This window comes from Parasteatoda tepidariorum, chromosome 9, assembly GCF_982258835.1.
Source record: "Parasteatoda tepidariorum strain Cologne lab strain chromosome 9, Ptep-v5.0, whole genome shotgun sequence".
NCBI lineage: Eukaryota > Metazoa > Arthropoda > Arachnida > Araneae > Theridiidae > Parasteatoda > Parasteatoda tepidariorum.
Window position 1 is genome coordinate 51,170,380 of NC_141763.1, and position 23,192 is coordinate 51,193,571.

Sequence of the window (23,192 nt, forward strand, 5' to 3'; positions counted from 1 at the left end):
CTGGGAAAAAAGGGAGATACTTTTTGTACATATCATTTTATACAGAAATATTCTTGAAATCAAGTTCTTGTCACGATAAAGTTACTATGCATTCATCTTAAATATGAATATTTAACTTAAAATACATTAAAATTAGTTGTAATATTTAGTACATTTAAAAATCCACATTTATATATGCATTTATAAGTAATTTTCAAGGTAAATATGTTGACAACTGCTCTTCTTTTTCGGTTAAGAATGCCCTTAAAATGAATCATTAGTTAAGCAGTATTATTATTATTCCCACTAAGTTGTAGCATATTATATGTCGTCATAAGTTCAATGATCTCTTAAGTTGTATTATTCTACTAATATCAATCACATGTTTTAGTGCCATATGTCGTAACACATTAACCTGAAATCAAACGAGATAACAAGCCGATTATTGACCAAGGGATTCATGGCGGTAAAGTTGCCATAGTTCCGAGACCAACTGCTTAATGTTGAAAATGTGGTCTGAATTGCGTACCGGCCTTTTATTATTTTCCAGACAGGATGGCACCCATCAATTTGAGGTTGGGTAGACCTCAAGTCGCCATAAGGGTTCCACACCGAAACACTGGTTCTTCACAATGACAGTTCAATATGTTAGCAGCAGCCATAACTCGACTCAATCATGCACTCAATCTAAATGCTGTAGTTATTACGGTACATTATTACACCGGTGGTTGTCTTATAATTTCCTTAAGTATACTATAAGGAAATATACTATAAGGAAACGGATTATGTAGTGGTCAGGGAACTGACCTTATATCAGAAATGTCTTGGGTTCGAATCCCGGAAAAGGCATGGATGTTCTTTCATTTTTTGAACTATCTATCCTTACTGTGGGAGCAACGTTGATATGGTGCCCCTGAAGGAATGGCCAACAAATTCGCCCAAAGAATGCCGACGAGAGTGTCCATCGGGTGGGCATTGAAAAAGAACTACACGAAAATACTTTATTATAGTATACTTAAGGATACCTGCTGACCGGACTCGTCCCTTGGCTGGGGTGGAGCCGGACCAGTAGCCAAGCTTTGGGCTATATGGTAAAGGGTCCATGACGACCTAGGTACATGTCCAAAGCTTGGAGAAAAGAAAAAAGTATACTTGAGGAATTATTTTTGTCTTAATTATATATTATAAGGCAAAATTACTTGATTGAATTTTGAAATTTTAACCCAAAAGATTTTCGAAAGTAAGATTTTTAATTAAAAATAACTAAACAACAACAAATTTATATTTTCATAGATTTATCAGTATCTAGAACAATTTATTGTAAGTAAACGTTTAAAAAAACGCCTAAATGAATTTTATTCTTTAATAAAACTAACTATAAAAACACTTTTAAGACATTCAACAGAAAGTGATATTATTACTTAATGATTTGGAAAAACCTTTCACTATTTTAGTAAAAGTAAAAATTACCTTAAAATGAAAGTCACTCATAGCAAGTAACACTGTCGGTCGGAACGTAATTAAACTATTCTTGGTCGTGTCTGCTAAGCGGTTTGCAGTAACGGATGAGTTCACAATCAGTTCGAGAAGGTACTAAATGAACTTCGTCGTTTTATTATTTTTAAAACTGATATTTCCGAGGCGCCATGCTTCAACGAATTTCGATTAAATATTTCTAACCTGGCTTTTACAAGTTTAACACTCCTACAGGATAAAATTTCCCATTGGTAGTTTTTATAATAAAACTAAAGATCGAAAGTGAATGAAGGAAAATGAAAAAAATAATAATAAATATTATTTTGTAAGCAATGATTTAGTGTGATCTTTTTCCTGCCTTAAATGAAGCCAAAGTAGCCTGTAAGACAAGTTTTTTCTTCAATTCCTACAATTAATTCACACTCTCCTTATATATATTTATGTATCTTATTTAAATTTTCAATCGTTAATAAAATGCTTTTTATTCATAAACTCAAGTTCAAATACATTTTTTAATCCTGTAGTGGATAAGACGTGATGTTAATACAGTTTTTTTCAAATAATTAATTTATTACTTAAATTTAATTAATTTGAATTATTAAATTCGTGCATTATAGAATTAATTAAATTTAATTAATTTAATTTCATAATGGAGAAAAAAATTTCTCTTATATTTTGCCACTGAATATTGCGATTCTGTCATGTGTATATACATATTTATACAGGGTTATGCATAATTCCCTCCGCCTGTAAGAGCCATTTTTCTTTACAACAACTGGCTTCAGTGGTACATGTTACTGCCATCTACCGGCAACTGCTTAAATTAAAACTTGAATACTTTCGGAATAATTTCATATGTTCTTTTTTGCCATTTTCGTCTTCGTTTTTTACTATAACGCTTCGAAACCCCGGGGGGAATTATGAATAATCCTGTATTAATTGTAATCATTTAATAAAAAGTAGTTAAAATATAATTTTTCCTTGTTGACTTAAGTAGGAATTCCATTTATGTTACTTGTTATAAAGAATTACATAATTAAATCAATGCCTTGACCACTGAGCTACTGTAGTTCTAGTTAAGGTTTTTATACAAGTTAAATTACAGTGATTATATTTGAAGAATTTCTAAACATATATAACATAAGAAACATAAACTTTTTTTTAACAGTGTTTACGCAATACTGTTGTCATCTGAATTCATAATAAAACTGTTATCATTCGAAAAGAAAAGCTATCCTTTTATCTTTAGAAGATAAAAATTTAAGAGCAATCAGCCTAATTTCGAAATTCTAAGCTTAAGATAGTAGAATTAAATAACTGTAATTCGAATAAAGTTGATATTTTCTTTCCTCTTTCAAAATTATAAATATATTTATATCATATATAAATAACTAAAAATGCTTAATTACATAAAACTCTTAATGCACAAATCTCATTCCTTAATAAAAATTTACTTCCCAATGAAATTGGTGTAAGATATGTCACTCCAAGTAACAGGAATATGTGTCATCAACAATGGTGATTGTACCTAACAAATGGCTATTTACACTGAAACGGATATTTTTACAAATGTTTCATGAAAAATATTCAAAAAATTACATTGTTAATGTACAGTGCGCCGAAAAAAACGGATTACCCTGAATAACTTTTGATCTAATGATCAGATCTTCACGTTCTTGGACTCAAACATGATGGTTCGAGGGGCTGACCTCGAATATGCTAATTTATTAGTGTAGGCGATATTGCAAGTTGCGAAATCAGAATAAAAAAGTCCTCGATTTCACAGGAACTATTCAACCGGTTTCACACAAATTCTATAATTTATGTCATGTAAACCTAAATACTTTAAAATGATGTTAGAAAATTTTATATCTTGCAATTCAAAATTGTTTCAAATATTATTAAATAAAATAATTAAAATATTTACTAAAATTAATTTTTGCACGGAATTATCTTTGAATAAACAAATTTTATAATTGTACGTAAAATTTTCTTAATTCGTTTAAGAAGTTCTCGCGATATGGCGAAATACGCAAAACAAATTAACATTATGGACTCCAAACTTTGGATCGCTGTTTTGAACAAACTATTGGGGTCATATGTCCTAGATTGGGGCTACCCCTTATATTTCGGGGGTCAAAAATCCGAATCCATTGAAAGAAAAGTATATTTAATGAGATAAAGTATGTTTGTGCGTCTGAGTTCGTAACTTAAAATATGGTTAGAACTTAGTTCAAACTTGAATTCCAAACTTAGTGCAATTCTTACACACGAAATATTTTTAAATATTTCACCTGAACTTTATTATTTATTCCATTAGGCACTTGAAATTCATAAGTTTGATTAAATACTAAGAAAAAAACTAGAGTTTCAAAATGAAAAATAAAATAAATTAAATATTAATCTAATGTAAACTAAATATTAAACTAGTTACATAATAAACCATATTCGAAAATTAAACTTTAATCTTCTCAGTAACATAATTTTTAAAACTGTTATAATATAGATTGATATTTTTATACATATATAAAAGAATTAAGGTGATAATTAACATCATTCAATTACTTCTAAACTATGTTTGAAATTCAGATTAGTAAAAATTCCTTTAAGAATAAACCTTCATACTTTCTGTTTCAATTTTCCATAAATTGCAATCTAACATTTAGAGCAATTCGAAACTAAAAGGTCTCGAAATGTTTAATTTCTTTTAAAAATAATATCTCAAAATAGAAAAGAAAAATGCAAGCTTTGATAAAAAAAACGATTGTTTTAATGACTTTATTTAGGAATCATTTTCTAATTTTCAGTTTTAAATATTTTTGTAGGATAAAAAAAACGTACTAAAATCGTCATTAGATAAAAAAATATATTTCACAACATAAACTGTAAGCGGCAAAAACATTTGAAATCTTATAGAAAGCATGAATGCTTAATTTTTCTATATTATAACATTGAGAAAACAATGGTTTCAGTTATTGTTAACTAGAGAATAAGTAAATGAACAATAAAAAATATTAAAAAATATAAGAATCATACATGTATGTTATGGTACACACATGCAGTAAGTGCAAGGGTCATTACTTAAATTATTAGGAAAAGTATTATTCTAAAACTTTTTTAAATATATTTTCTAGCAAGTCGTTAGGTTGATTTTTGTAAAACTAATTAGTATCTAATAGTTTGACAAATGATAATTACCATAAAATCCACAAGGAATCAACATATATTTTAGTACACGTAATGCTTAAGATAAAAAGAAGTATCCCCAAAGTAAGGAAATCACCTGTGATCATAAAAAAATTTCATACGCGGGCGTTCATCTTTTATCTTGAGGTTAGCTTAAAGATTAAATTTAGAGATAAAAATTTCCATGCTTTGTTTGTGTAATGAGATAAAAACTGAAAAAAAATAAGTACTGGCTTTTTGGTTTTAGAAAGCAATGTTCATAAGGAAATTAATAATTACATACTTCATTGAATGCATCATTTATAACTTTTAAAACAGAAAATTATGTGAATTGTTACTTGTAGAGTTAACGTTAAGTAGAGGTTTAAGTAACGTTTAGTAAAGGCGAAAACAAGATCCATTTAAAATTCGTGTTTGTAAATGGAGCTCGCTAATGAATTATAAAAATGTTTAGTATTAAGTTGAAGATTTCTGTAAAGGTTTTGTTTTAGTTTTAAATAATTCCCTTATTCTTATCCTAATAATTTTAGAATTAATGAATTATCTGAATTTATATTTGGATTGTTAATGTTTAATAAAGGTTTGAATAACGTTTAGGAAAGTCTAAAAAATGATATGATCCATTTTAAATTCGTTTTGAATAACGTTTTACTTTAAAAGGATTTAGTACTAAGTCAAAGATTTCTGTAAAGATTTTGTTTTAAATAATTCTCGTATTGTTATCGTAATAAATTTAAAATGAGTAAATAATCTGAATTGATATTTGTCTTGTTAGCATTTAAAGATTAAAAAGAAATCCATTTTAAAGTCGTTTTCGCAAACTTTTACTCTTAAGGTGTTTAGAACTAAATAGAAGATATCTGTAAATATTTTGTTTTAAATTATTTGCTTGTTATCTGATAATTATGTTTATAAATGCAAAATGTATTTTTTTTCCAATTTCTTCTGATTTTGTGAAAGAGGGTTTTCTTTTAACCTGTAATTCCATGTATATAGTCTAGTTTTTTTTTTGTTAAATTCTTTTTGTTCAAAATTGTTGTTCAATTCTCTTTTTTATTACAGAATACAATTTAATCGGGCTACTAGCTACTCGAGAAGTGATTATGTCTAACCATGTAATTTAAATCAGATTGAATTGAACGCCTGTAAGTGACGTCACGTGTGTATGTCGAATCTAATTGGCTTCTGAAACAACAAATGTCAAGCGTTACCTATGATGACATCACTAGTAGGTATTCAATAGTGATATTTTCCAGTTTCAGGTATTTGCAAACATTATGCTAATTTGTATTATCATTTTCGAATCAATAAAAAGACTCAGCAATTTTTTTTAAGAATTGTTTTTTTTTTTAAATAAATAAATAAAATGTGAAGAATAAAAGAGTGGAATTTAAAGGCAATTTTTTTTTCTTTAAGCAATTTTTTGTATAACAGATTTGAAAAACAGTAAGGTTAAACGCTTAAAAAAATGTTTAAACACTTCCTTAAAAACGCTTTTCATGCAAGAATAACCATTTATAGTGATTCTCTTATGGTGTTTGGGGTACTGGTGTAAAAGATATGAGGAAATATATCTTTACAAAATGACAACTTGTCGGAAAGTGCAGAGGTTGAAATGAACTTTACAGTTTCAGGAACTAGTATTCTTAGATTGTATACTTTCTGATTAAGCGTAATAATTATTAGGCTACCCAAGCTTTATATTTAGATCAGTACCCTGCAATGCCATTTATTAATTTATACAATTCCATTTATATATCATGCCGTCATTTTAATAACATAGATCAGATTTCTCAATTGAAACAGAAGTTCATATTTTCGTACAGAGAGTTATTGCTTTGAGATATACTTTTTCCCATTGACTAAGTAGCCTAACCTCTAAATATGCAATATAAAAATTCAATCTATTAGAATAAATTTCAATTTTTGCTAAATGAATTAAAAATCTGTTATATAATTACGCTATTTTATCTGCGAATTAATTTTTTCATTATACTATTTCTTTAGGGAATCGGGGTGCTGATTTGAAAGATATGAGAAAATGCATCTTTAAAAAATGAAAGTGCAGAGGTTGAAATGTCCTGAACTTTACTTAGTAGTTTCAGACCTTACATTCTTAGATTGCATACTTTCTAATGACTCAAAACAAAATTGGTTTTTCAATCCACAAAGTTATATAACTCTGTTAACTGGTGTGTACAAATTTCTCCCATCTTGAATCACTCTAAAATTTTAATAATCACAAAATCATTTGATTAACGACTTATTAAATATGACTGTATCTAATGGTGGTGTTTTAAATTTACTTTTCCATAACATTTTGAAATTGACGAAAAAAAAATCACGAATCTTGAACTGTATAAATATTATCTTTTTTTTCTTCTGACTTTAGGCTTATCAAAGAGAATTAACATGCCCTGGTATGTAAACGACGTAAGATATCTTACGGATTTCAGCAAATATTATTTAAAGAGCGATGTACAAAAGGTTTTCTTATTTGCATTCATTTATCAGTTTGGGAATTATTGAATACTTAACTGGGCAAACATTCCCTTTTCAGTCGTATCGTCTGATTAAATATTGTGCAATATATGTTTGTTAAAGAGACGAGGCAAAAACATGAGGAATAATTCGCATGTCCCCTTTTGTATATGAATATTAGTAAGCGATGAAAAATAATTATCCTGGAAATTGCTTTATCGTTTGACAAAGATTTTGAACTCTTTAATACTAAAAAATGTTTGCAACAATTTTTCTTGTATTTTTTCCCGTTTTGCTTGGTCAAAAATAACTTCTTTGAAAATATTATTCCTTTTTAATTCTATTCTATTCCACTATGCTTTCGTTAGAAACAAATTCCATTTAAACTTAAGGGATTTTACTTCAGTTGTTTTAAAAATAAACTAGAAATTACTAAACAGCACAATTAAAAACTTAATTTCGACTTATGTCATTAACTATTTTCTCAACTACATTTTGGTTACAACTGCGTGCATTGATTCCTTTCAACTAAGTGGGAAAGCTGTATAAATTTAGGATTAATTCAACAAATTTTGTTGTATTTCGTTACAATTACTGATACTGCGTTTTTTTCTAATAGAAGGGAGTTGGCCATATAAAATAACATAAAACTTGCCGCACTTTACCTTAATTTTTGGAATGCTGCACATAAATTAGCACAATTTAAAACAATTAGAAAACACAATTAATAAATACAAATAAATTAAAAGGCGTATAATGGATTTGAATTCTTGAAATCTGTACAAAAAGAATGCACATTAACCAATGCATTACTCCATTGCGCAAAATGTATTAAATTAAAGTAAAAAATGTCGCAGAAGTTTTAAAATGCACTGAGAGCGCACTTGAGTCCAAAAGCCTTTTTGTCAAAGATTTAATTTAAAATTTATTCAAAAAATCACGTGATTCCGTTTTGAAATTATTGTCGAAAGTAACAAAAAATAGCTCAAAGCTAAATCGCCAAAAATGAGAATTCTAATTCAGAAATGCATCTTTTCCATCATTGACTTCTGAACAATTTGTTAAGACATTCTAAAGAATGCCCAATTTGTGATACTTAAATTTTAGGTAATTCAGCGAAAAATCAGTTTTTAATAATATTTGAAATATTTAATTATAACTGCTTTAAAGAAACTAAAAATATTTAATTGATTCTTAACTTTTGATTATGTTGAAGCTTATTTGATATAGACTTAAATTCTAACGGAATGGAAAATGGCGGAATATATCAAATATAAAAAATCAAGTATAAAAATAAAATGCAAGATTATATAAAAAAGAAGAAGTTTTACTTGTTTTAGGGTAAATTTTTTTTTATTATACTAAATCAGGCCATATCAGTATGAGAAAAATTAGATGAGTTCTTAGTTTTTTACTACCGTTTCTACATAGCTATCTTGCACAAAATCAATTCTTCTGCTTTATGACGAATTTTTCAATTCTTCTGTACGATAGAACAATATTTTTACAAGTTTTTTCGTGAGCAAATATATAATGGCACAATCTTATAAAAGTCTAATAAAAAAGTTTTATGATTCAATTAAACTAACGATGAGCCTTCTTTGTTTAACCGAAGGGAAGTTTTGCATATTTGAAAATAATTTCCTTATTTAATCTTATAGAAATGCAGCGAAAGTATTTTATACCTCATGAATTCATTCGTTATGTAGCTTAATTTATTTCAGGTAACATATAAATTATAATCTTTGTTGACTGGATTGATATGAATATATCAAATAGTTATTTAATTATGTGCTAAGAAAAAATGTGCTTTTATCTTTTTTAGTATTCGATATGATTAAAAACAATGCTCCCGCATTTTAAAGAATTGAAATTAAGCAAGAATAAGAGAGAAGATGTTCTTAAATTCAATTAAAAATTAAAAAAAAGAAATGATAAACTCTTATTATTTAAATAGTAATTAACATCGCCGAAGAACGTTGTATATGTTAGACGGAAAAACGTTACGTTTTTCTCGCATTCAAAGCGTTGCTCGCTTTTTCGCACAATCGAGCACTAAAGTACTAACATTTAAATACTTTTTCCTGACTGAAAGATACTTGAAATTTTTTTTCTTCTCTTTGATAAGGCCTTAATACATTTTACAAAAATGCTTATAATTGAAAATTAGAAAATGATTTTCAAAATTGTTCTTTGTAAAATTATGTTCTAAAAATATTTGTTTTCCTTTATTATCGATTTAAAATGTTATTTGAGAACTGAATAAGGCATATCAAAGAACATTTTGGTCTACAAATGTTTTGACAGCGATGAAATGTAAGTCTAAAAATATTATCTATATTAATTTGAATACAAATTTTTCTCATGCTTAACAATCTTAAGCATTATTAGATTTAAAAATCTACTATTTTTTAAAAACAAAATTAGACTTTTCGTAGCCTTTTTAGTACATAAGCATTATCATATAGTCTTACATTGAAAGTTGTTTCAAATTTAAAAATATAATTTCAATTTATTTTTCAAATGAAAATTAGATTTCACCTACCGACAAAAAAATAGGTTTAAAAATAAAACAAACATTTCACGAACTACTTACATTAATTAGGATTTAACGTATTTGAGATTTTCAACAGTCCCAACCTAAATATAAACAAAACATATGTTGCCTAGCAGAAAAATCATTGCATAATTTACTTAGCAACTGGCATTTCGCATTGTGTTGTCATAAAATATTTTTGAAATGCATTGCATGACAGATGACTATGAATGTAATTTGTTATAAGAAAAATTAGACAGAATTTATTTTTATTTATTTGCTGTTATTATTTATTTGTCTGGAATTCTAATTTCAAAACCAATCTTTGTCTTAATAGTTGAAAAGAGAAATTGCATGCTATGTTTGAAATTATATTTTCTATTTAAGTTTTCTGTAAATAGAATTTCGACTCGTTACTACTAAATGCTCAAACTTTCAAAATCATTAGTCGAATTATACCATTAATACTTTTGTTGTTTGAAAAATTGATAAATTATTGATAATTAACTTATAATGATTAATTAATTAATTAATTGAAAATTCTTGAAGTATATCACTGTGATTTCTTTAAAAAAAGACTGTTTCTTTAAATTAATTATTTTTTTAATTGTTAAATAAAATTAAATAGTCTGTAAAATGAATAGAACATAAAAGCACTCATAGAAGAGACTGTAAGATTTCTCTTCGGAGAAATCGCGAAATATAAGACTTGATTATTCTATTATTTTTTTTCGGTGACAGCTTTACGGTATATGGTCACTGATTGGTCTAAAGTCATTGATATAGTTTCTATTCAATATAAGACTTTTTTTAAATATATTATTAACAACTACCTGATTATTAAACAATGTCATAAAAGCAAGGATTTAGCTTTTAGTTCGTTGAACACAATAACTGAACAACTAAGTTCATCGGAAGAAACTTTAAATATATATAGTACGAGAATATATAGCACGAGTATATATAGTACGTGTATATATAGTACTTTATGATATATATAGTACTTTATTATATATAGTACTTTATATACAGTACGAGTATGCTGTTAAATATAAATTAGGTGAAATAAATGAAATCGGGTGAACCGTAAGTAAACTATGCGTGTGGAAAGCACTATTTTTTTTGTTTCTTTCCACCGTGAAAACTGTGTTGTATTTATTATCTCGTTTCTAGTTTAATTTTTCAAAAATTAACATGGTTGTCACCTTATGCAAATTTAAACCACTCATTTGGTAATGCTCTGTGTCTTTTTATCTCAAAACATATTACCATCGTTCCTTGACCACAACTAGCAGAATTTTGTACCACCCTTTTTCCACCAAATGGAGTTTATCGTCAATCTAAATGGTGACTACTTTCCAACAATAAAAATTTGGAGAGCACAAAATTTAATTACAGCTCTGAGCATGAGATCAATACAAGTTGACGATGTTGCTTTCCAACAACCAATCACTAGTAATTTTTTAATGCTGCCCAAATTTATTAAAATTTGAAAATCGTAATTTGTAAAACCTTTATTTTATATTTTTGTAGAACATGAAAAATAAAGCTGAAACGAAATTAATTAAGTATAAGAAATAAAGTACTAGAAATTCGCATTGAACTTAGAAATTTTCATTTAGGGGTTAAAAACTATTTCGAACACTAAATAAAAATACTGAAACATATTTAAATATATTGAAATAGGAAACGTATACAAGAAAAGTATATTTACTTTAGGGAATTCTTTTTTAAAAATTTATTTTATGTTGCAGAAACGTTTTTTAGGAACAATTTTTTTGGAAAAGCATTAAATATTGCATAGTTTTTGAAATAAATCAAAGCAAGAGTAGCGAAAATGATTTGTAAGAATAAATCAGAGTTATGTATATTCCGCGACATTTTATTATTCGCTCGTTTATCTGTAAATCATTTACACCTATCTTTCAATCACCGTAAGTGACATTGATAAGGTCATTACTCTATGAGATAAAAATGTATTTTTTTAGCTTATATTTAGAAAATACAAGGGTTAGAATTTAGAATAATATGAAGGTAATTCTAATAATAAAATTAGGCAACATTAGCTTTACCTTTTTTATGTTTTATGAACTTTTAAGTGTGTAGTACACAATTAAAGGATGGCTGAAGTCAACCAAAATATGGTAAAATTTACCGCATTTCTGGGTCTATGAGAACACCAAAAAGCTCAGTAATTTTTACTCTAGCGCTTTGGTAATGACTTTAAAAAAACAACAACAGAATATGGTTTTATAATGTGCAATAAAATTTGATAAATGGGGTAAAATTTAGTAATTTTGTAATAAGATCTTAGTGGCGATGGCAAAAAATGGCATATAAACCATATATTATCATGGCATATAAACCATTTATTCGGTTAAATTTTTTCTTCGGTTTCGTATATTTTACTAAATGTGTGATAAAAAAGACTATAATTTGGAAAACCAGAACTTCCAGCAAACCGTTATCATATGATAGGAAAAATATTCAAACCGTTTATTTCAAATCACTTTTGTTTCTTCCCATTCACGTCTGACAAGTCTTGAAAACGGTCGCTTGTTTTTGAGAGCTTGAGACATGTCAACTGTTATTTTTTCCTGTTTGTATTTTTTGAAGCTTATGAAGCTTTTAATCAAGTAATACCGCATATATTTTTTAACCAAAATTCTGTCCTTTTTCTTAAAAATTAGAAATGCTATTTTTATACAGTACAGTATGGCTCAAGGTTCAATTTCACATTTTGTTGTAGTAGATTATCACCGCATTATTCTTTAAGTCACCGATATTATAATTCTGCATTTAACTGTTATTTTTTTTGAGAGTGTAGTCAGGATTTTAAAATAATTCAATTTATCTAATTAACAGGGTTTTCTTAAAAGGATTTTTTAAAACAGCTAATAATAATTGTACTTATTTTGTTGAGCATTTCATACAAAAATTCATTGAAAGGAAAATCAACAACAAATTATTACTATTATTAATTAAAATTAATGTTTAAACTAATAAATTAAACATGGATTTTTAGTTGATTAATTGTTGAAAGTTTATATGATTAAAACAAAAATGGCCACTGATTGATCAAAAATTAATCAATCTGCGATGATAATGAGGTATTCTCAATGATTGATATTAACTTTAAGTAAGACAATTTTTATATAAATAAATTATTTCTCCCCCAGTTTTTAGGAATAAGGTATTCCTTCATAAGTCATAATTGAGAATTTGTCTCGATAAAACCAATTGATTTGCAATAAAAATGAGAGACGGGATTCATATATATATATATATATATATATATGAATATATATATATATATATATATATATATATATATATATATATATATATATATATATATATATATATATATATATATATATATATATATATATATATATATATATATATATATATATATATATATATATATATATATATATATATATATATATATATATATATATATATATATATATATATATATATATATATATATATATATATATATATATATATATATATATAATATTTAATAAATTTCCTAATTAAAATACGGCAGTTTAAAAATAAAAGATTGTTCTATTTACATGACAATTCGTTAATGCATACGAAATTAAATTCTTGTAAATGCCACTGATAAATAGTTATGAAACAGGCTAGGCATTCCATTAACCATTTAAATTGCAGTGAGTCATCACATTTTTAGCTTCTGTTTTGAAATAAGACCCTGAAAAAATTAATTAATTGGGAACTCATCCAGGAAAATTAAAATAACTTTCAGAAAAGAAGGACGAATATTAAAAACCAGAGTCGTGAAAGAAGATCTGACAAATGATGTGAAAAAATGGGAATTAAATCTAATTAAAAGCGGAAAGTAGACTCAAATATTGAAAAATGCAAAATGTTGGAGTTATTTTGATTTAGTAATTTAAAATAAGCTTTTATAAGCTACTTATTGACATTAATTTATCGATTTATTGACAATATTTGAGGATTGAAGAGTATTTTCTTAAAACAAATGGACATTAATTGCACTATGTACAAAGTTTTAAATACTTTTAAGTGGCAAAATACATACTTTATTTTATGTAGAAAAATACAGAAATTAATTTTTATGTTAATTTTTGCATTTATTTTTTAATTATTTTTCTGTATTTTGCCATCTAAAACTAATTTTTATATCAAATTACAAATTTTGAATGAAATAGGTTAAATAGTTTCTGAGAAATTAAAATTTAAGCAACTGACATCTTTAAAATTTGATTTTTTAGGAACTATTCGACAAATTTCAATCAGTACGTGATTTTTACTTCATGTATATTTTATGGATTTGAGACAATATAGCGGTAAACCACACTTTTTTCAATTATAATATTTTCATATCAACTTGATGTTGCTTTCAGATAAGTACTTTACAAGTTTCTGAAACTTCTACAATTTAACAGCACTATAGCATTTTATAGTTTACATGGAAATCTTGATGTCTCCACCTCCGAAGGAAATAATGGTAAATGTGGCTTATCATTATATTGCCTCAAACATTTTATTTCCATCAAATTCATCTTTAAAGACTAGTTATTTCTTTTTTTAAATGCAAATAACATTTTTAATTAGTTAAAAATTAGTAAATTATAAAAAACCAAAAACCACATTAGTTATAGAAGAAATATGTTTTCTGAAATGTTTTTTTAAAAAAATTTTTTATATCGGTGAAAAACTGCAAATGCTTATAACAATTTTAACTTTTCTTTAACATTAATTACCTCGGAAGCAACAATCTGTAGAAAATTAATTTACAACTAGTTATTAGTTAACTCAATTTTTGATCTCTATCAAGTTATTTTTATCAATTCTTAAATATTTTAATTTTCTAACTACGAAACGAATAAAAAATATATAATTTTTTAAGTATATTTAAATAACTAATTTTAGACAAAATATTAGACAAAAAATTTTCGATAGAATTTAGGTCAATTTTAGATAAATTTTTTTTAGCATATACTTATTTGAATGTAATCTCCCTTTTCTAAAATTTTATTTATTAAGAATCATTTAATAAATTAAAAATTAAAATGCTTTAAAAGTTTCATATTGAATTTTTATCACAGAATTTCCCACTCATTTTACGAACATTTGAAGCTAAAATCTAAATAATATCCAATAGTACCTAATTTTATTACTTTGCTATATTTACAAAGTTGCTATTTTTTCATTATTCTCGTTTTATAGTGCTCAAAAATACTCAGCCTTGTGATTAGATTTAGACATATTATAAATGTCTGAATATTTTACAAAAACATATCGAAGCTTATTTGGCAGAAAAAGCCTAAAATTGTAATTATTTATTTTTATTTTAGCTGTGAAATATGAAATAATAGTTTAATTAACTAATCCGTAGTCTATTCCTAAGACACAAGCATATAGAAAACATTCATGCTAAATTTCAAATAATTCGAACTAAAGTATTTTGACATATTGCATTTAAAATAAAGAAAAATAACCAAAAAATTTGTTTTAATGAAATTGGCAAAAAAGGCGCAATTATCAAAGTAATAAATAAAATAAAGGATTTTTTAAAAACAAAAATCATCATAACTTCTGTTCGGTTTGACGTAGAAAGAAAACTCTTGCGGTTTTAGAAAAATAAAAGTTCAAATTTTTATTTCATATAAAAAACAAAAAAATGATTTTTAGTAAAAATTTCAGCATTTAAAATGAAGAAAAATAACCAAAAATTTAGTTTTAATGAAATTGGCAAAAAAGGCGCAATTATCAAAGTGATAAATAAAATAAAGGATTTTTTAAAAACAAAAATCATCATAACTTCTGTTCGGTTTGACGTAGAAAGAAAACTCTTGCGGTTTTAGAAAAATAAAAGTTCAAATTTTTATTTCATATAAAAAACAAAAAAATGATTTTTAGTAAAAATTTCAGCATTTAAAATGAAGAAAAATAACCAAAAATTTAGTTTTAATGAAATTGGCAAAAAAGGCGCAATTATCAAAGTGATAAATAAAATAAAAAGTTTTTGAAAAAAAAAAATCACCATAACTTCTGTTCGGTTTGACGTAGAAAGAAACCTCTAGCGGTTTCAGAAAAATAAAAGTTGAAATTTTTACTTTATATAAAAAAACACAAAAAATGATTTTCAGTAAAAATATCAGCTTGAAAAAATATAGTAGAGTACTTTAAATATTTATGTAAAAAATAAATAAATAAATAAATAAACAATCATAGCGGCAGTCGGACTGTGAATTGATTTATATATAAATACATATCAAATGATTCCACAAAAATGATATAGAGTTCCATACATCAACTTAATTGTAATCGAAAAACCAGACTTACCCCTTTGAGAATCAGTGCAAAATCCAGCTAACTTCCTGTCACTTGAAGGCTCTAACAAACAAGACAAGAAACACTCTGCACGCATCAAAATACGAGAAGGGCCATTCTTTAGGCGCGATTTCCAAACAGACGTAAAAGTATGCGAGTTAAACGCATTGTTATGAATGCCGGAATATAAACATCATTGTTTTAAGTGAGAAGAGTTCCTTTTTTTGTTGCTGAGTTTTTTGAATATCAAAACGGAATATCGATCGACCTTCCAGCACGGCAGTTAGAGAAGTTTTCTGATGAAGGTCGTGCAAATAATAAACTGTCGTAATTTGTCAAAAAATTCACGACGAGGACTCCCTTATGGACGACGAGATTTAATAAAAAAAGGAAAGAGGCTATTTCGATGGGTGATTTCCATATAGTAGGAAAGCTTCAATGGCGGAATTGTGTATGCTGTTTTTATTAACCATACATCAAGTAGCACCTTTTGTTCCGCGATGGGTTTCTTAAAAGTTGATGGGTTTTTGGTTAATATGTTCGAAAAGATAATATGTTGTGTTAGTGAATCGCATAAGTAGGTTATCTTTTAAATTACATCTGAATCATGCTCTTAGAAAACAAATGTGGTCAAGATTACCAGAATGTGGTAAAATTTACCGGATTTCTGGCTATATGAGAGCGCCAAGAAGCTCCGTAATATTTTAAGGAAGCTCTTTGGTAATGATTTTAATAACAATAAAATATGGTTTTATAATATGCGATAAAATTCGGGCCATTGCGCTAAAATTTGATAGTTTTATCTTGATACCATAATGAATGGTATAAAAACCATTTATTTGGTTAAATTTACTTATCAGTGTTGTATTTTTTACTAAATGTGGGGAAATGAGAACCATAATTTTGAAAACCAGAATTTCCATCAGTAAATCGTAACCATATGAATACATAAATTTCCAAATTAATGGTTAAAGTACCGTACAAATATATATTTTTTTGCTTTTTTTCCACCAAGACGGCCATTACCATACAGTACTGTAATTTTGCCAGAATCTTTTCTTAGTGTACGATAAGTTTCACGATAAAATTAATTTTCAAAGAGTGTTTTAAAATGTATGAAAAAATGACAAATCTGTCTGAAATAAACTTTATTAAAAAAATCACCTTTATTAAAGATTTGCTGTCTACAGTTGACAAGAAGATGGATTAACTCCATTGGTTATTTGATTGGCTTGACTTTTGAATAGAAGTACGATAGAAGAGATAATCCAGGTGCGATATGTAAAACGGAAATAAAATAAAAAGTTTTTTTTGAAACTATTTGGCATATTACGTTTTTATCAAAAGTAAGGAAATTCAATTTAAGTAAATATCAATGTTAGTAATTGCTCAAGTAAGAATATTTGCTATTTACAGTAATGGCGTGAATCATTAATCAAAATATTGAGAAACAAAACTTTAATGAAATCTTATATTTTTATAGGTTTTATTTTTTGACGGAAATTTTCCTTCATTATCTCATGCAGTGAATTTCGAAAATTAAGTTGAAATCAATCACTAAAAGAGCTTAGTTTTTATTAAATGACTTAAATTTTTTTTTATTTATTGATATGTTATTATCAAGGTGAAACAAAATCAATCCTATTTTTGACTGTAAAAAAAAATGTTTATAGAAACAAATATCTATTCACAATTTCAAAAAATTAAGATCATACTTAAAATTAGAAAATTGCAGAGAGCAAGCATAACGGTCAATATTTTAAATTTGAGACAATTGCTGCAGGAATATCTTCTCTTCGTACATTTCTTTTTTAGAAACAATATCATTCTGCAATTAAACAGAAATGAAAACATACGCAGTAAAAATTTCATAAAGAATAGATTAAAGTGAAGATAAAATAAAACAATGTTCTGAAGTGACACAGAGTGCTGAAATTTTACCACTAGTCTTATTTTAATTTTAAAAAGATTAAATTGATTTTTTTTTATTGAATTTAATGAATTATTGGGCCGGTAGGATTAAATAAAGTGTTTGAGAAAGAACAAAGGAGACAAAATAAAGCTCACCAACTACTACCATCATTAATTTATTAACCCCTTAATGGTCGCATAAAAAAACAGTCATAATAGTGCCTGTTTTTTTTATTCAAGAAAATTATTTAAAATTAAAAATATAAAGTGCACGCACAATACATGTATTCATTGTAAATTTTTGTATTAATTTTTAGCTTGAAATAATGATAAGTGCTGACATACAGTTTAAAATGAACTATCTCTAAACACGTTACATATAGTGCGGTACTGCCATCTAGTGTATAGATTGAAAAATAATCATGATTTTGGGAATAAGAAATAGGTAGTTTTAATTTTTTTGGTGCATTACTTCTGAGCACTGCAGCCCGGAAGCTAATTTGTCTTTACCGACTAGCTCTCTTTTTTGGAGATTTTCCTCTTTGGTGTAGTTGGGCGCAATCATAATGCAAGTTTTTATTTCTTTTAAAATTTGTCCCCTAAATTAAAGGAAAAAATACAAGAATTATTCATTTTATTTAATAAAATGTGAAACAGAAGAGCGGGTCGTTAAAGCCCCTGGATTGGAAAACGGCTGCCCGAAAATGTCGCTGGGACGAGAAATAGGGGGCATGGTATAAGGTCTGATAACAAATGTTTCAGTAAACGACAAAAGTGGCTTTATGAAAAAGCTGGTATTGCATATAGCATTAAATTGGATGTGTACTGCTAACTTTAAATAAAAAAAATTAATAAGATTCCGTTTGTTAAGATTCACTGGTCTTAGGGTAGAAATGTTAATTAAGTAAAATATGACAAATTTTTTTTAAAACTCTGAATAAAAGGAGAGAAACTGTAATTGTCTAAACCAGTCAATTTGAGCATTAAATTAAAGATTAAATTAAAGATTAGGGCAAGGCAAACAAGTTTCTGGCCCACAGAAAAACTCAACTGCTTTGTTATGATTTTAATCAATTCTTAGTAATTTTTACCAAGAATTTTTTAAATTCATTTTTTATCTTTAAAAATGATATTGGCCCCTTCTAATGTACATAGTTTTTTTTACTTGAATTTACACTATTTAAAAAAAATGTATATTGAAAGATATAAACAAAAACCAATTAGCATGAAGTCTTACACAATAAATATTTCCTCTACCTTCTTTTCTAATAACAAATTATGTATGATGTACAATGTGTTGATATTAAGATATTGTCAAAACTACCAGAATATGATAAAATTTATTGTGTTTCTGTCTCTATGAGAAAACTAAAAAGCACTGTCATTTTTACCGAATCATTTTGGTTCTGATTTTGGTAGAATACTCCATTCAATATAGCAATATTGAATGGAGAGAGAATATCATTAAAGATTTTAAAATCAATATTAAAAGGGACAAATTAGTTTTTCAAAAGGATTTAATTTTTAACTCTGTTTTAAGACAAGATATTAAAAATATTCAAAATAAATTTTGTATTACCACTGTTGATAAAGCTAGTAATAATTTTGCAATTATTTGAAAATTTTTTTACAAACAACTTCTTTCCAATGAATTTAATAGCAATATTACCTACAAAAAACTTAACACCAACAGTGATATTATTATTAATAAAATTAATGCTATCTATAAAAGACTTAAAATTAAACCAAATAATATTAACAATTTTCCTTTTCTTTTTGCCAATCCAAAATTCCATAAGACTCCAACCAAATTCAGGTTTATTGCAAGTGGCGTTAATAGTAACATGAAAAAAATCGGTATTTACTTTGAGAACATTCTTAAAAAAGTTTATAACAAAATTAATAAACTTACTAAAAATAATAACTATTTAAATTGGAATATTAAAAATAGCATTCAGGTTTTAAATACACTAAAAACTTTAAAAAATGTTGATTCAATTCACTGTTTTGATTTCGAAAACCTCTATACTTCCCTTCCAACTAATAAAATTCATGATGACCTTCTTCAAATTCATAGCATGTTTAATCTCAGTGATATTATTAATGAAGATAACTGGAACTTTCTAGTACATATTAACCTTAACAACAATTATATTCTTTTCAATGACCACCTTTTTCAACAAATTAATGGTATTCCCATGGGAAATAATTTCAGTACTAACATCTGCAATATTTTTCTTTTTCTACAAGAATATAGATTTGTAAAATCACATGTTAATCTTCCAATTGATTCTCTCTTTCTCAGATTCATTGATGATCTATTAGTTATTAATTTTAATGATTTCGATATTCTAGCAAAACATATTTATCCAAATGAATTAATTCTTAATAAAACAAATAATAGTAATTCTTCAGCAAATTTTTTAGATTTGACTCTTAATATTAATGCAGATAAAAATATTACATTTAAACTTTTTGACAAAAGAAATGATTTTAAATTTCCAGTTAAAAAATGCATAGATTTCAACTCTAACTTAGCCAATAAGGTTTTTTCTAATATTATTGCCAATCAAATTCATAGATTTTACAGGAATAATTCTAACTATAACGAGTTTTTATTAGATACTGATATATATAAAAACGATTTAATTAATAGCCATTTTCCTAGTTCATTTCTTAATTTCTATTTTAAAAAAATCTTAAAAAACTTGGTACATTAATTTTTAATTTTTATTTAATTTTTCTGTTTTAAGAATAAGCTCTGATTTTTTCAAGGTAGGAACTAACTATGATAAACTATTCCTAAAGCCACTGGACGGAATAGTTTGGATGTATGACCTTTTATACTGGATTAGTTAAATATTTTTTAGTTACTTTTTAATATTTGTAGCCTCTTAAAATTAATTTAATTTTAATTGTCCAGTATAATAAACAGTTTATTTATTTATTTATTTATTTATTTAATTATTTATTATTTTTGTATAAGTGGAACGGGCTCTGGTTCGTAAAGAACCACCCCAAATGAATGCAGGTGATACGTGTATACTTTAAAATTATGCAAGGTTGTATGAATGAAGAATAAAACCTATAAACGGTTTTCTATTCCTGTATGCAGGCTCTGATTTTTAAATAAGTCACCCTATGAAAGATGGATATGTGCATTCTGTAAAATTATGTTAGAATTTATGAATGAAGGATAAGTCTATAAACGGCTTTCTATCCTGACAGACTGACTTTTAAATTAATTTCCCTATAAATGATTTTTTTTTTTAAGACTGCTAATTTATTCAATCTGTTAAACATTTTTATTATTATTTCAATTTTATTACCTTTTTACTAATTGTCTCATAGATGGCAGCACTAATATTTTACCTAAACAATTTTTTTTTTCTTCTTCTTCGATCAAATGTTTTTTTAATTTTATTATATTCGATTCAAGCTATAAGCAATATTTTACATTTCGCGATTTTTGTTAACTGTTTTATTATTGTACTTTTAAACCTAAACCGCGTTTTAATTCACGCCGGTAAGTTTGATTTCCTTTTACATTTTTCTTTTATTTCATGATTTTTTACAACATAAGGTTTTTGCGATATCGACACATATAAAGAATAATTTTTATCTTAGGATAATTATTCTTTATTCAGAAATATCGCATTTATAGCAATAGATGTGTCTTGACAACGACTATTTGCTTTTACCACTCTTGTTTCTCTACCATTTAGTTTTTATTTTATTCATGTTTTTCATGTTAATTTGTGTATATATATATATATATATATATATATATTATAGTTATAATTTCTTTGATCAAATTCACTTTTCATTTTTTTATTTTTTACAAAATATGCAGCAATAATAAAAATAATTTTCAAAATCAGAATTTCCGGTTAACTGCTACCATAATCTTATTAACCAGAATTATGATTTTTGTAAACCAGAAATGTATTTTTACCATACACAACTGCTATTCTGCTAGAATTTCGCTCCCCATGTGGTATCAAATGTTTAAAAATATTTGGCATAAATATATATGTATCCATCACATCTCATACTTTCAGCACGGTCAAACAACACTAATTTTATTTGAAGCAACTCTAAGACTTAGTGAAGGGATTTCTTCATAGATTGATATTTAACAGAAATGAAAAGCTAAACGACATTTTCGCTAGAGAAAAATCAGTTTTAAAATTTGTGTATGGTTTTCTTATGTTACATCACTCAAGAACTATCTTTTTTGGTAATTTTGTTAAGGGGGGACCCCACCCTGAATATTTCAAAAATTCGAAAAAAATTTATTGCATTTTTCGAATCTTTGCACCCTTCCTAATGTCTGTTTAAAACGATTTCTCGGTACGTAACTTCGTTTGGAAGTTATACCGGAAAATAGAGAGTCGTCGATAAGCAGGTAGAAAGGTCCGTTCTGCCGGATTAAGAGGGCGACATTTTTTTTTTATTTGTGTCTCATCCATTCTGTTGACTGTATATCGTAACTTATTGTAGGCATTTCATTTATGGACCATTATATATATGAAATTAAAAGTTTTCCCCTACCATAAGTCAAAACTTTAAACTCGATTTTCTCAAAACGCTGTTTTTTGACCTGGCCTAACGTTTTTTTCATGATCTATACAACGAAATAAGCTGTTCTTTATTTTAAATTACGTAAAAATATATTCTTTAGAAAGTAGCACAGGATTTTTTTGATATTTTTATATTTCGATTTTATATTAGTATTTTAATGAATATTTTTTTACTGAAAAACGTAACTTTTTTTTAAGTTGCCGCGATTTCGGTAATTTTGCGAATATCAAAAAACCGCTATGATACTTTTTAGATAATATCTTTATGTTTCAGAAAATCTGAACAAAATTTTTTTTCTATGTTTCAGGACTTCTAAATCCATGAGGCCAGTGAGGTGCTACTTTTTGATGACCAGCCACCCACGCAGCTGCCACCAACTTATTTTTTATTATTTTGTAAAAGAAATTTTTTTAAAATAGACTTAAATTGTAGCTAAATAACATAAGCAAAATAAGGAGTCTCTGCATTGTCTCTATTACTTAAAAAAGCTAAAAAAAAAACGTTAATATTTTACCGTCACAGGGTGGGGTCCCACCTTAAGAAACAAATAACACTCAATAGTTTGCCGTTTTGATTGACTTTATCTTTTGATAATTTTATCTTTATTGGCATGGAAAACTTTAACGGTATTTTTTTAGACTGATAGATATAACAGGCTCTTTCACTTTCAATTCATAAAATGTTTGTTTTTTCTTGAATGATA

General features: G+C 26.4%; 1 protein-coding gene and 1 long non-coding RNA gene across 3 annotated transcripts in view; one reads left to right on the forward strand and one right to left on the reverse strand.

Annotated features, from left to right (window-relative positions):
- LOC107456199 (uncharacterized) overlaps window positions 1-16,160 on the reverse strand; it is a 63,227-nt gene extending 47,067 nt beyond the window's left edge. The window contains exon 1 of the mRNA XM_016073992.4: window positions 16,007-16,160. The gene's annotated coding sequence lies outside the window, so the exon portion shown is untranslated. The remainder of the gene's footprint in view (window positions 1-16,006) is intronic.
- Window positions 1-23,160, forward strand: part of LOC122270822 (uncharacterized) — a 26,834-nt gene extending 3,674 nt beyond the window's left edge. The window contains exons 3-4 of one of the 2 annotated variants that reach the window (XR_011638075.2): window positions 5,704-5,869; window positions 22,797-23,160. This is a non-coding gene — a long non-coding RNA (uncharacterized LOC122270822). Of the gene's footprint in view, window positions 1-5,703; window positions 5,870-6,648; window positions 6,789-22,796 lie in introns of those variants that run through there. The other variant, XR_011638076.2, reaches the window with a different exon arrangement.
- The last annotated feature ends 32 nt before the right edge of the window (window positions 23,161-23,192 follow it).